Below are 13,709 nucleotides of genomic sequence, written 5' to 3' on the forward strand. Positions count from 1 at the left end.
CAGAGGTTCTTGCAATTGAAAAGCAGCACCACTGAACCCCAGGCTGTAATTAAAGGCCACCCCCTGCCTTTTCGGGAAGGCCTTTGATTCAGAAAGGAACTCCTCTAGATCCCCACTCCTCCAGTCCCACCTGCCTGTCTGATAAGTGATTTTTAAAAGCATCGCCTTGGTCCCATCAGGCTCAGAAAGATGGGGGCTGAGCTGGCAAGCTGGCACATGACCATTCCAGGCAGGAATTCCCAGGGGCGCTGCGTGAGCAGTCCCTTGGTGCCCAGGCCCTCCGGGGAGGAAGCAGAGAGCAGGAAGCGAAGGCCCTGGGCTCTGGGGGTCAGACTCCCTGGGTTCGACCCCCAGCTCTGTCGCTTTGAAGCTGTTTGACGTGAGGCAAGTGGTTCCATCACTCTGTGCCTCTGAAACATCTGCATCTACCTCGAAGTGCTATTGTGAGGAGTAAAGAAGACGCAGTTCTTAGACCTCTAAGCTCCGCAACTCCCCTCCTAGGTATAGAAGCCAACAGAGCTGAAAACGGGGACCCAAACAAATACTTATATAATACATCATTGCACACAGCAGCTTATTCACAGTAGCCAAAAGGTGGAAACGACCCAAAAGTCCATCCGCGGATGAATGGATCAAGAAATGTGGTCTGTCCGTGCAGTGGAACACTATTCAGCCATAAAAACGGTTACATGCCACAACATGGATGAACCTTGAAAACATCAGGCTAAGTGAAAGGGGCCACAGACAAAAGGCCACATATTGTATGAGTCCATGTATGCGAAGTGTCCAGAATGTGGAGAGCCCCAGGGACAGAGCACAGAGTGGTGGGTGCCGGGGGCTGAAGGAGGGAAGCAGGGGGAAATGAGGAGTGACTGCTAATGGCGACAGAGTTTCCTTTTGGGATGGTGAGATGTCCTGGAGCTAGACAGAAGTGACGGTTGAACGACATTATGAACATAATAAAGGTCTTTGAATTCTTCACTTTACAAGAGGCAATTTCATGCTATGTGACTTTCACCTGAGTTTTAAAGACCTTAGCTCAGTGCCCAGCACACAGCTCACTGTGTCCAAGGCTCTGGCACTGGGAGACCCTGCAGCTCCCTACTCAGATTCCTCGTTCGTCCATCAGATGGGTCTGATCATGGCCGTGACCTCATGGGGCTGCTGAGGTGAGGAAATGAGGCAGTGTGTGCAGGTGCTTGACACGGGGCCTGGGACGTGACTAAAACACTCAGTCTGTCAGGCTGAGGGGTCTGAAGAGGTGGGAGCAGGCAGGGAGGGGATGGGGACCAGTGCAGAAGCCGATAAAGCAGGTGTGTCGAAGGCAGGTGAGGAAGCCTCCCAGACCCCACCTTCCTCGCTTATGAGGATCCGAAGAGGAGAAAGAACTCTTCCAAAAGCCCAAAGACACTGGCTCGGTCCTACTGGAAACACTGGTTCCTCAGCAAGTCATAGCTATCCCAGCTTAGCACTTTGCAAACCTGTCGAATCATTTTGCTGTTTTTGTTTTTAAAGCAAGAGAACCTTTTTTTCAAACGAAACCTTTGTCCAGAGTCCCGATAGGTAAAAGATAAGGCAGGCGCCTCTCAGGGCAGGGGGGGAGTGGGCTGGGGAGGGCCTGGGCCCAGCCCCTCGACCTCTCCCCATCCTGCTCTGGTTCATTTCCTCACATCTTCCTTGTGAGACACTCAGGAACAGGCCTGGCAGGTTTCTGCTGATTCCTTCAAGAAGGAGGCTCAAGGTGAGCCCTTTTCACGAGGGACAGAATTGTTTTTGAGCTAGAGATTGTCTTCCAAAGTCCGGAGGGCTGCTGTGGTGAGGCCAGGAGAAGGAGGTGCGTTTGTGGGTGCAGGGCTGAAGGAGATAAGGCAGAGGGGAGGAGATGAAGGTCTCTGGACCCCGAGAGGTGCCCAGGCAGGCAAGGAGCGTCAGGAGGCCAGTCACTGCACCCTGTCTCGGCTGACTGCAGCAGCCCCTCATCCTCTTCTTTCCACTCGTTACTACAAGATGACCGCAAACCTGCTCTAGCAGGCAGGGATGCCATCCCCATTTCCCTGCAGGGGAAACCAAGGCACAGAGAGGTCAGGGCGCTTGCCCCAAGGTCAACTGGAATTCTTATCTGAACCTGAAGAGAAAAACAGAGGCTCAGGGGAGGGAGCTGACAGAGCTGATTAAGATCTGGGACTCTTGTCTCCTGACCTCAGCTCAGCCAGGCGCTCCTTCTGCCCTACTCCACTGGCCGGCACAGAGAGGCAAGCAAGACACAGCTGGAAAAGTCAGCTGGCACCGACTGAGGCCAGACCTCGCCGGCCAGGGCCAGAGCGCGTGGCTGCAGGGCCACAGGTGGCTTGGGCTCGCCTCTGCCATCATCCCTCCCTGAAGACCAGTGTGGAGGGAGCTCTGACTTACGTGCAGTGGTCCCTGCCTGCAGCCACCACAGGCGGGGAGCAGGTGTTACTGCTTCCAGGCCGTGGTCCCCAGAGAGAGTCACAGAGCATGTGTGCTCACAGCCTTTTGTGACACCTTCCGTGTGGAAAAGCCCAAGGCATCCTTATCCAACTGGTCCAGAAAGATATCCTGCACATCCATGAGGCTGAAGGGACCAGGGGAAGGGATGGGAAATTCACAAGGACAGCCCTCTCTAATGTGGATTCCAAGATGAGATTGTTTGGGGACAAAAAAGAGGAAGGAAAGAAGGAAGGAAGGAAGAGAGGGAGGGAGGAAGAGGTCTCATAGACAAACACACTTGGAGAACTGCCTCCCTGTTACTCTCCTCATTGAGGTTTACAATTCATGGCAACCTATTAAAGGCACTGATAAGTCCTGCAATCAAACCACCTGTCTATATTGTTTCTATATCACTGAACCTTTGGATTGTGTTTGTTTTGCTGTTGTTGTTATTCTTATTTTTGCCAGCACACCTATTAACATCGTGGAACAAAACTCATTTCAGGAAATGCTAGGCTAAGATATTCCTGGCGCCACCAGGAAAAAGCGTGAGGGGTTTGAATTTCTTTATTCGGGAAGGAGAAGTCCTTCTCAACTGCAAGGAGAAGATCACACTACACTTCTTAAGGAACTCTGGTGCGCCGCTGTATTTCTCAGAAAAGGTCCAAACCCCTAAGAGTGGCATTCGAGGCCCTGGACAACTGGTGCTGGTCTCCCTCTAAGTCTCACCTCCTGCCGCTCTCACCTCCCTTCACTGCTGAGGATTTCACTGATCCCTCGGCATTCTGTGCTCAGGATCCACTGTGCCTCTAACAACACGCCCTCAGCTTCCAGAAAAAGCCCTGGTAACAATCGCCTAAGCTCACCAGGCAGGGGAAACTTTTCAGAGGTAAGAAAAATCACAAATTTATTTTCCAAAAGTGTTACCAGAAAGAGGAAGTGTGGTGAGGGATTCTTAGTGAAGTCAGTGTTACGGTGCCCATTTCACAGATGAGAAAACAGAGGCTGATACCCCTTCTCAGTACCCTCTTGGGATTTCCTGCTCTTGAGCTGTCCTGGCCCCTGAATGGAACCTGCAGGCTTGTTGGCAGGTTGGACTGAAGGACTCATGCTGAGTTCCATCTAAGTGATCCATCCAGAAAGACTCCTCAAGCGGACTAGTTTCTCCTACTCCTTCCCTGCACTCATATAACTCCAAAACACTCTCATTTTCCAAATCAAATTTTATGGCCCATTAGTCCCAGGGTTGGGGTTGAGCACTTAAGAGTACTCCCCTGCCCTTCCTTTCTGAAGACAAGCATGACCTGGACATCGTTCAGATAATGTGAAGATTATACACTAGGAAAGACCCAGCATTCACACAGCTCAGGACTGCGACTGTCACTGACTGGGATGAGACCAAGGCACGCTGCTCCCACTGCGACGGAGTCACGAGGGAGAGCAGGGAAGAGGCCTTGCACGCAGTGTCTTTCACCGTCAGTGATACGACGATGGTGAGGTGAGTGACGATGCTGCTGAGAGCGATGGGGGTGGCGATGGTGATGATGGTGATACTGGAGGTGGCGATGAGAGTGATGGTAACGGGGTGGTAATGACGATGATGATAGTGATAGCGGTGACGGGGATGGGGGTGGTGGTAATGATGGTGACGGTGACGGTGATGAAAACAGCTCCCGCTGTGGCCAAGTGCTTCTTGAGCCTCATCAAATTTGACCACTGCTGTGACACTTCCCTTTCACAGCTGAGAACACCAAGCCTTAGAGATTCTGGGACATCTCAAAGCCACACGGTTGGTAAGTCACAGGAGTGGGCTCCACAGCTGGATCCAGCTCCAGACCCTCGGTTCTACACTAGGCTTAGTTCGTGTAATTCCGTAGCACACGTCAGCGGTTACGATACCAGGCTCTGCAAACAGGCTGCGTGGGTTTGAACCCTGCCTCTGACTCTTTGTAGCTGCATGTACTTGAGCAAGTTACTGCACCTCTCTGTGCCTTGATATCCTCATCTAGAATGAACACAGTAATACTGTATTTCATCAATTCAAAGATACACAGCCTAATCTCCCTTAAAGGCGATGTGGTAACAAAGCTCTAGGTGCATTCTTTTCTCTCTTAGATGAACATAAGAGAATGCAATATCTAACAAGCAATGGTCTCAGATGTGCTGAAAGATGGTGGTCCCTACCGCACAGAGTTGTTCCGGGGACAAAGGGAGACAGTATCTACTGAGTGCTTAGAATTGCACCAGGCACTAAGCGAGCAGTTATAAGCATTTGCTCTCATTTTGAAATGTTTAGAGTTTAGCCAGTCTACAAAACTCATTCAAGTGTTAGTTCAGTGATCACACTGCCCCTCCCCTGAAAGACCATCACAGACCCCTGCCCACACATCAGGCCTCAAGCTCACACGGCTAGGAAGCGCCAGAGGCGGGACTTGAACTCAGAACTCCTAACTGCCCACACACAGCTCAAAGCACTCTGGCTTGCAGCTTCACTGCTGTCACGCTGGCAGTAATTCAAGCATCCCAAGGGGAACAGGGGAGTAAAGGAAGGGAGCAGGGCAGCATGTCCCAGGCCCCAGCTGCAGCCTCAAGGGCCTGTCGTCACGGTGTTTACTTTGCACTAATGGGTGAAGTCAGCCTCCGCGTGGGACCTTCCTTCCTGGGGCCCAGACCGTCACTCTGGAGACCCGCTGGCTCCACTTAGGGAAAAGTTCTCTGTTCTCTGCAGCCCCGCCTCGCCCCTGCTCTGAGCCTCCTAGAAAACTGGGCCAGCGACAGCTTTGGAACCGCCTGGTGGTGTGGCGGCTGAGGTCAAGGAATTCAGTGCCAGGGTCAATTCAGTCCAAGTCGGCTTCTCAGGAAGGTTCTGAGCCCGGTAAAGCTGCAGAGGAGACTGAGGGATCCCCGCTCCTCCGCTGCCTGACTTGATCTCAACTACCAAACTTTCCTGTGCCTCAGTTTCCTCCTCTGTAAAATGGGAATGATAATAACAGGTCCCTTGTTTGAGTAAAAGTTAACTGAGATCATCAGAGTAAAGCATTTAGCATGTACTGAGCACACAGTAAACTTGGTTCATCTTAGATATTATACTATAAGGCAACTCTCCTCGAGGACATTCCAGAAGCAGCAGGGAATGCCTCTTTGAACTCCATAAAGTGGGAGCAATGAATATCCCCTCCCTGAGGAGGAAAGGACAAAGATTTCAGTAGATGACAATGTCCTATAGAAATGTTCCTCCAGCAACCACTTAATGAGCACCTACTGTGCTCCGGGCCCTGTGGCCACTCAGGGGACAGTAACAGTCCTCGCCAGGCCCCCTTACATTTGGTGCATTCTGGCACTCAGTACTGGTGGTGAAAGCACTGACGGAGCTGAAGTGTGACTATTTGCTTAGGCGTCTGACCCTCTGCTGGGTCTGTGAACCTGACAGCAGGGACGGTGACCCGTCCCCCAGAGGTCACCCATGTACCCCCAGCACGGACCCCAGGGCCCAGCACATCAAACCTGCTAACAGATGGGTGAAAGAAATGAATAAAGGTCAAGGGTTTTTCAGGTCAAAAATCAAAGCCTCTTTCTTACAGCAACACCCATCATCTTTCCCTCCCTCTGTTTTTTGGTGAATGAAAGTTTCCTGATTTGTCCAGTACGAGAGCCTCCAGGAGTTCCCAGTTTTCGCCAAACCATCATCTCTTCCTGATGGGTTACGCAGACACCACGAGCCCAGGACAGGGCCTGCCCAGTCCGGCTGAGCCACCACGCCAGGTGCCAAGCCTGGCAACTCCCCCCCCCACACACACATCCTCCTATCTGCCAGCAGGAGGACTCCTGGCGCTGGGAAGTTGCCGGGGCCAGGCGCCGGGTGGCCCCGGGAAGGGGCAAGAGGCTACCAGGAGAGCTGGAGGGGATGCAGACTCACAGCCTGCCGCCGGATGCGGAGCTTGGGGAAGTGCGCAGGTGGGCTCCCTGGCAGCACCCACCACCCCGCCCCCGCCCCGGGGTTCAGCGCTCCAACGCAGCGGCCAGGGGTGGCTACAGAGCTCTCCAAGAGTGGCCAGTGCGACTGCAGAACTGCGTTCCTCGAAAGTGATTTGAACGCAGCGTGGCTAGTGGCTACAGTACTAAGCAGCCCAGGCAGGGACTCCACAGGTCAAGCCCAGGATTTGGAGGTTAAGCTGCAGCCCAGGAAACCAGCCAGATGCAGCACAGCACGTCAGAGCCCGGCTCTCAGACACGCGGTCTCCTCTCTGCTCAAGAGGCCTCAGACGGCTAACAGCTCACGTTCACGAACCCAAGCCTCGCGTTAAGCGCTGTACTTACATTAACCGGCTTCAACCGGCACACCCACCCAGGGAGGCCAGCGTGACGGCACCGCCCACTTCCCAGAGGAAGAGGCTGAGGTTTGTGTTGCCGGAGGGACACGGGATTAGAACTCAGGTCTGAGTATTCCGGGGCTTCAGCCGCCATCCTATGTCGCCCCATTCTCCCCACCCCCATCTCAACACACTCACACACACCCCTCCGGGGGCGGGGCTGTCCGCCAGCCACCCTCCTGCAGCAGGGTGTGCAGGGTTGTTCCCCCCTTTCGTGCATCTGCTGAACAGGGATGCAGGGCAAGTGTGGAGGAGGGCGCTGGGTGGTGAAGGCCTCCGGGGGGTGTCCAGTTCCTCTCAGATGGCCCACCATCCACAGGACACGGAAGGCTTTGCCAGAACAATCCGGAAAGTGACAATTCCATCGACAATGCTTCCTTCAACTAAAGTCAATTTCTGTTTTCACATCTCCCCTCAAACTCCTCCTTCCAGCTCGGGAGAAGAAAGACTTGGCTCTCAATGAGCGTGGGTTGGAGGTCTGCTTCTCTCCGACTTCTCAACGCGCAGTGACACCCCGATGTGGGGGCGCGCTGCCCCCGCCTGGACCTCCCCACCTCCGACTTCTGGAGCACCCACTCCGCAATCTCCCCGCTCCCCTCAGCCAACGGTCAAATTCCTCACCGCTTCTTCCCAAAGCCTCCAAGGATGAGATAGCAGAGGGAGCACCTTCCTTTTTAAAAGAAGGTTCTCGTGCTATGGCTGCATTTAAAATCCTGGCTGTTCCCATAGAGGAATTTCCCGATGACAGCTTTGATAATTAGGGACAGGAGGTCATTTCATGATCTTATATTTACATTTCTCTCTCAATCTGAAACTCGCCGATACTTGAAGAAAGTGGGATGTGAATGACCAACCATGCTGGTCTGCCTGGGATGGAGGAGTTTCCCAGAACAAGGGCCTTGCAGTGCTGGGCTGGGGAAGTCCCGGCTGGTCACTGACCTCGGTCACAAGGGGCTGACTCTCCCAGCCCTGTGTCACTTTCCACGAGAAGCATCAGGCTGATTTCACAACCATCACCAGGGACCTGGGGCACCTCTGACTACGGGGTCATCAGTCACCAGGCAAGGAAGGGCCATCAAGAAAGGAGCCTGGATTTGAAGGCAGACTGAATCAGGTTTGGATCCCAGACCAACCCCAATCCCAGACCAAGTCCGTGCTGGCACGTGGAGCAAGGAGTTTCTTGGGGCCTCAGTTTCTTCATCTGTAAAATAAGGACAGTAAGGCTCCCCTCCCAGGGCTGCCGTGGGGAGGACAAAGAAATAAAAGCACATTAGGTGCTCACAGAATACTTTTTGCTGCCACTATTAAAAAAGCCCAGAAGAAGAACTAACTTTTCTGAATAATTGCAAGGAAAAACTCTAAATATCTCATTTAATTAACGTTCCCACACCCTATACCCCATCTGTACAGGGGGGAGGGACTCTTTCCAGGACAGACCTCAGAGCCCAGCCTTGGGATGGGGGGTTCGTGCCGTGGCCCACCATCCACAGAAAGAGCTGATGGGGGCCACGTGCTGCTCTGAGCAGGGTCAGGGCAGACACGGTAGCCAAGCAGGAGGCCGACCTGAGGGACAGAAATGGGAAGCTGAGTCTGGGGCAGTTGCCTGAAATCACCACTCTGGAGATCCAAGAAAGAGATGGCCGCTCAGATGGCGAGCTCAAGGTCTCTGAAGCCTTGGCAAGAACATGCAAAAAAAGTCCCGGGCAGAGAAGGAGGGAAATTGGCCCAAGGACCGGCCCAAACACTACATCAAAGTGTCCTGGGCTGGTGCCCAGGGCTGGGGCCAAGGACTTCCTGGTGATGAGTCCATGAGGGTCTGATGGTGGAACTCACTTCCCAAGTGCCCTTCCTCCCGTGAGATGAAGTTCTGAGGGAGCTGTGGTGGGCAGGACCAGGACAACCAGAGAAGAGGTCATTTCAGCACAGGTCCACCCATCAGTACAGGAAGAGGCTGGGACTCTTCTGGGCATCGCGGGAAAGGCTCAGAGCTCGGGAAGCACTCCTGGCTTGGGAGGCACAATCGGGGCTGCCATGCGCTGGTCAGGGTTGCCATGCTGGGAGCGGGGTGGGGCCAGCCAAGGCGATGAATGGGACGCCCTCCAGTCCACGCTGCGCTCTCTACGCATGCGTGCGGCTCAAGAGGAGGGGGCTGTGTGAGCCCGCAGCTCTCTGGACGGCCTGTTTCTTTTCAATGGATCTTATTGTTTCAAACAGCTTCAGATTTACAGAAAATAGGCAAGACAGTACAGTGAGCTCCCATGTACCCCGCACTCCATTTCCTCTATTTACACTAGTGCGGTGCCTTTGTTACAAGTGAAATAATATTGATGCCTTATTTTAACTAACGTCCATGCTTATTTCCGATTTCCTTATTTTTCACCTTTCCTGCTCCAGGATCTCACATCACATTTAGTCGTCATGTCTCCTTAGGCTCCTCTAGCTATGACAGCTTCTTAGGTTCTTCTTGTTGTTAATGACCTTGAGTTTCCAGGAGCGCTGGTCAGGTGTTTCGGAGGAGGTCCCTCAGTTGGGATACCTGATGTTTTCCTCATGACTACACTGGGGTTGTGAGTTTTGGGGAGGAAGAGCCAGGAGGTAAACTACCCTCCCCCTCACATGCTATCAGGGGTGCAGGCCATCACGGGACTTGTCGCCGTGGTGGTGACCTCGAGCACCTGGCTGAGGGGTGTCCGCAGGTCTCTCCACCGCACAGGTAGTCCTTTCTTTCCCTTTTCCATACTGTGCTCCTTGGCAAGAAGTCACTATGAGAGCCTCTCTGGGTATGGCCAGTACTATTCGCACCTCTTGATGAAGCAACTGCTCCAAGGCTGTGTGAACGGGGTGCGGAATCAGCATCTGGAGGGAGACAAACGGGGCTGCTGATCCGGCTTCGGTCAGTCTCTGTGATCAGGCAAGAGACATGCGCATCGGACCTCTGCTTGCGGACTGTGCCCCCCAGACGGGAACGATGAGAACCACGCCGCAGGGTGGTCGTAGGGACCAGAGGTCGTGCCTGTAAAGCGCCCAGCACTCGGTAGGGCTCAGGAAACGTGGTCCTCATTTCTGGTGGCTACAGTGGGGGGCTGATGACCTGAAGACCCGAAGGTGAGACACAAAGGGGATCGGGAACCAGAGACCCCAAGAAACGGAGCAGTGTCTTCTTCCAGAGCTGCACTCAGAGGACCCAATTCACACGGGATGATGTTTCACCAGGGAAAGAAAGCCCTTTCCCTCGTCCCTCCTCGCTTCTCCTCCCAGGCCTGCTGGCGCCTAGAGGAAGAAGGGGGCCAATCGGGAGACTCTCGAAGTCCCAGCCACGGCCCAGGGGTGACGCAGCCGCTTGGCAGAAACACCGAGAACACAATGAGCCATGGAAAAGGGCTTCTCAGCACCGGCCTCGTCAATACCAACCCTCCGCCACCGGCGAGGAAGCTGCTGTCAGCACCGTTTTATAGACGGGGAAACTGAGGCTCAGAACAAAGCATCACGGGAAGTGGCCAGGTCAGGCTCAAGCCCAGGCTCTCTGGCTGCACCTGCCCCATGACTGTAGCACCTGAAGCACCAGGTCACATCCTCTGAGCAGACAACATGGTGCGCCAGGATTGGCTGTTAGAACACACGCGGCTCTGGGTGTGGGCCTTCTCAACCCTTGTCAGCCACAGCCAGGCGGCCACATAAACGGAGATTGCTATCCTGGTAAAAACACACTGCCCTGGGCTCAAACCACAGCCAACAAGGGGCAGACCAGGCCCCTCTGGAGAAGGGTCTCAGGTTCCCCTTTGCTGATTCTCCAAAGGAGAGAGGGCAAAGGAAGATTCCAGCATGGTCCTGGTGCACAGTGGACCCTCAATGAACAGATGCTGACGGACTGAAGGAGTGACTGAAAGCTGGATGAATGAATGGATGAACGAATGAATGAAAAGTCATGCGCACACAATAACAACTTAGCACCTACTCTGTACAGGCACTGTACCAAGACTTTACCTGTGTTCACCCGTTTAATCTTCATGAGCAACCTCATAAAGTAGATATTATTCCCATTTCACAGATAAGGAAACTGAGCCTCAGACAACGAAGTGATCTTAACAAGGCTCCCCACCGGGACATGGAGCAGCTGTGGGGTATGAGCTAGAGCTGGCTCTAGACAGCTATTCACATCTCTGCCCAATTCTGCAGTCAGTGGTCTTGCTTTGGCCACAGCAGGGTTAGTTACACTGGAAACTGGCAAACTCTATAACCAGGCTTCCCCCCAGAAAATGCACCACTTCCCAGAAAGCAGATTCACAGGCACACCACTGATTCAAACTCAGGGAGTCAGAATTCGCGCTCTCCGCCACCAGGGCACATCCCCTCCCTGAGTGTGGGTCTATGTGTATGTGGTGTGTGTGTGCGCACGCGCGTGCGTGTGCATGCACACGCGCACACGATGCTCTGCCCTTCAGGCTCCCCGGTTTTGTGAGAAACCCACACTCAGAGTTCAGATACCTATGGGATGATTTGTCTCAATGAGCGAACACCACGTGGCAAAGCTATGGATGCCCACCTACAGCCCGGCGGCCTCCTTGGCAGGGCTGTCCTCGCCAGTCAGCCCCTGCAGACCACAGCCGCTGGAAGGGCAAAATACAGACCAGAGATGCCAGGACCCAAAACGCGAAGGGAGGCAGAGAGGAGGAGAGCATGGCCTTTGGGGCTAGTTACCTCTGGGTTCAATCTCCAGCTCCACTACCCACCGTGGGGCCTTCCTCAAGTCATTTCACCATCCTGAGCCTCAGTTGTCTCATCTGCAAAACGGAGCAATAAGCCGTCCTACGTAGGATGTCCAGAATAAGATGATATGGGCAGAAGGCCCGACCCAGAGTAGGTGCTCATGCGCGGTGGCTACTAGAGCCTCGGCAGACACGGAGCAGGGGTAAGAGAGAACAGGGACAAGGCCACTGAAAGACTAACTGACTTAGAGGAGGGGGCTGGCACGCCCAGAAGGGAGAGGGTCCACTACAACGATGCAGACACCTCTCTTCCTTGCAAAATGCATTATCATGTTTCAATCTTTGCTAGTTTTCCAGGTGAAAAACTGTATCCCATTTCCTTTTTAATTCACATATCTGATTATTGGGAGGTTGACTCTTCTCAGACAGTTACTGGCCATTGCATTTCTCCTTTCGATCTTTGCACATTTTCCCCTTCAAGTGATCACGGCTTCTCACTGATTCACGCACCCTTTCTGCACATTAAGGTTTTTTACTCTTTATTTGCCAAACTCTTTATGTGCTGCAACTGTATTTTCCCAGTTCATCACGTGCCTTTCAAATTGGTTTATGGTGAGGCTGATCTGTTTGTCTGTTTTTCCACGCTCAAGGGTCACTTTTTACGTAGCCAAATCCAGTTCTCCCTTCCTTTGTGGTTTCTCGAACAGAAAGAGCCAAGGTTCAGGGCTGTTGTTGATCTGTGAGGTTGATCCCCACTAATTGGCTTGCAGAGTGAGAAACAACTGTAAAAGTTTCCGCTCTCCTCCCCACTCGCCCAGCAAGCCAAGGGCCGTGCCTGGGCCTCCTCCCCGCCAGGGCTTCACTCACTGGGGTCACTCCCCTGTCCCCTGGACCTCCTCTGCCTGGCACGGAGAAGGAGTGACTCGCCCCCGAGGCACCGCACCCTGTGACTCGCCCCCGAGGCACCGCACCCTAGCAGCCCAGAGGCTGCGGGGTTTTCACAGAGCAGCCCCTCACCTGAGGGTGGGGGACCCAGCTCTCTTCTGATGCACGCGCAAGCCTGATGGACATTCGCACATGCACACACCCGTGTGGCCGCCGCCCAGCTCCCAGCAGGCTCCCTGGTGCCCCTTCCCGGTCAACGTCCCGCAGAAATAACCACTCTTGTGATCTCTGTCACTACAGGCTAGTTCTGTCTGCCCTTGAACTTTGCATAAGTGGAGTCGTGCAGTAGGTACTCATCTGTGTCTGGCTTATTTTGCTCAACATAATGCCTGTGAGATTCATCTGCGGTGTTTATTTTTCATGGCCGTATAGTACTCCCCTGTGGGCTTATGCCATGATCTGTTTATCCATTCTACTGTTGATGGATACTTGGGTTGTTTCCAGTTTTAGGCTATTACTCAGGCTGCTCTGAACACTCTTGTTCATGCCTCTTGGTGAACATCATTGGGAATAGGATCACTGGGTCCTGGGAGAAACAGGAATGAACACGTAGAGCCTTGCCAAGACCCGGGAGGCAGGCAACACGAGCCTCATCATGTACATGAGGAAACAGAGAGGTCAAGCAGCATGCCCAGGGTCACACAGCTAGAGTGTAGCAGAGCTGGGACTGAAACTCAGCTATGCACAGCTCCTCTCTCACATGGGTGGATGCCCTGAGTGGTACCTGCTGGAGAAAGAGATTTCAGAGACAGGGAGATCTCTTCAGGGGCAGGATAACGCTCCTTAACTCCCTGGAAGAGCAGCAAGGCCCCAGTCTGTCCCCAGGAGGCTGGGAGACCAGGGATGGGGCCCAGAGGGCTGAGCAAACAGAGACGCATGAATGAGGCCTAAGTCCACCAAACCCCAAGCACATAACTTCACCTGGAAGCAAAGGCGTCCAGCTGCCCGGCGTGCCCTCCTTCTTGGGGAGAGGGCAGCCTCCGATCTGAAGCACCTTTGTCTCCCTGGAGTGTCCAAGACGGAGTGGCAGAAGCCTCGCTTGTCCAAACAAAGGACAGTCAACGGTCCCCCACGTCCCCTGATGCCCGATTTCAGCTTCAAAGGACCAACTATTTCTCCAGTCTCTCGAGTTTCTCGCCCGAAGTTTCCTGTTGGCTGTGAGGACACACTCTGTCTGGTCCTAGTCCTGAAGCCTAGAGGAGGGGGCATGTCCCCCCGTGTGACACCTGTGCCTGCTCAC

At 53.7% G+C, this 13,709-nt stretch overlaps 1 protein-coding gene and 1 long non-coding RNA gene across 2 annotated transcripts in view; both read right to left on the bottom strand.

The window, feature by feature from the left end:
• Positions 1 to 13,709, bottom strand: part of CMIP (c-Maf inducing protein) — a 237,231-nt gene that overhangs the window by 116,686 nt on the left and 106,836 nt on the right. The window lies entirely within an intron of this gene.
• LOC141277187 (uncharacterized) overlaps positions 11,314 to 13,709 on the bottom strand; it is a 32,728-nt gene continuing 30,332 nt past the window's right edge. Inside the window, exon 2 of the long non-coding RNA XR_012328155.1 lies at positions 11,314 to 13,624. This is a non-coding gene — a long non-coding RNA (uncharacterized lncRNA). The remainder of the gene's footprint in view (positions 13,625 to 13,709) is intronic.

This window comes from Tursiops truncatus, chromosome 19 (genome assembly GCF_011762595.2).
Source record: "Tursiops truncatus isolate mTurTru1 chromosome 19, mTurTru1.mat.Y, whole genome shotgun sequence".
Taxonomy (NCBI): Eukaryota; Metazoa; Chordata; class Mammalia; order Artiodactyla; family Delphinidae; genus Tursiops; species Tursiops truncatus.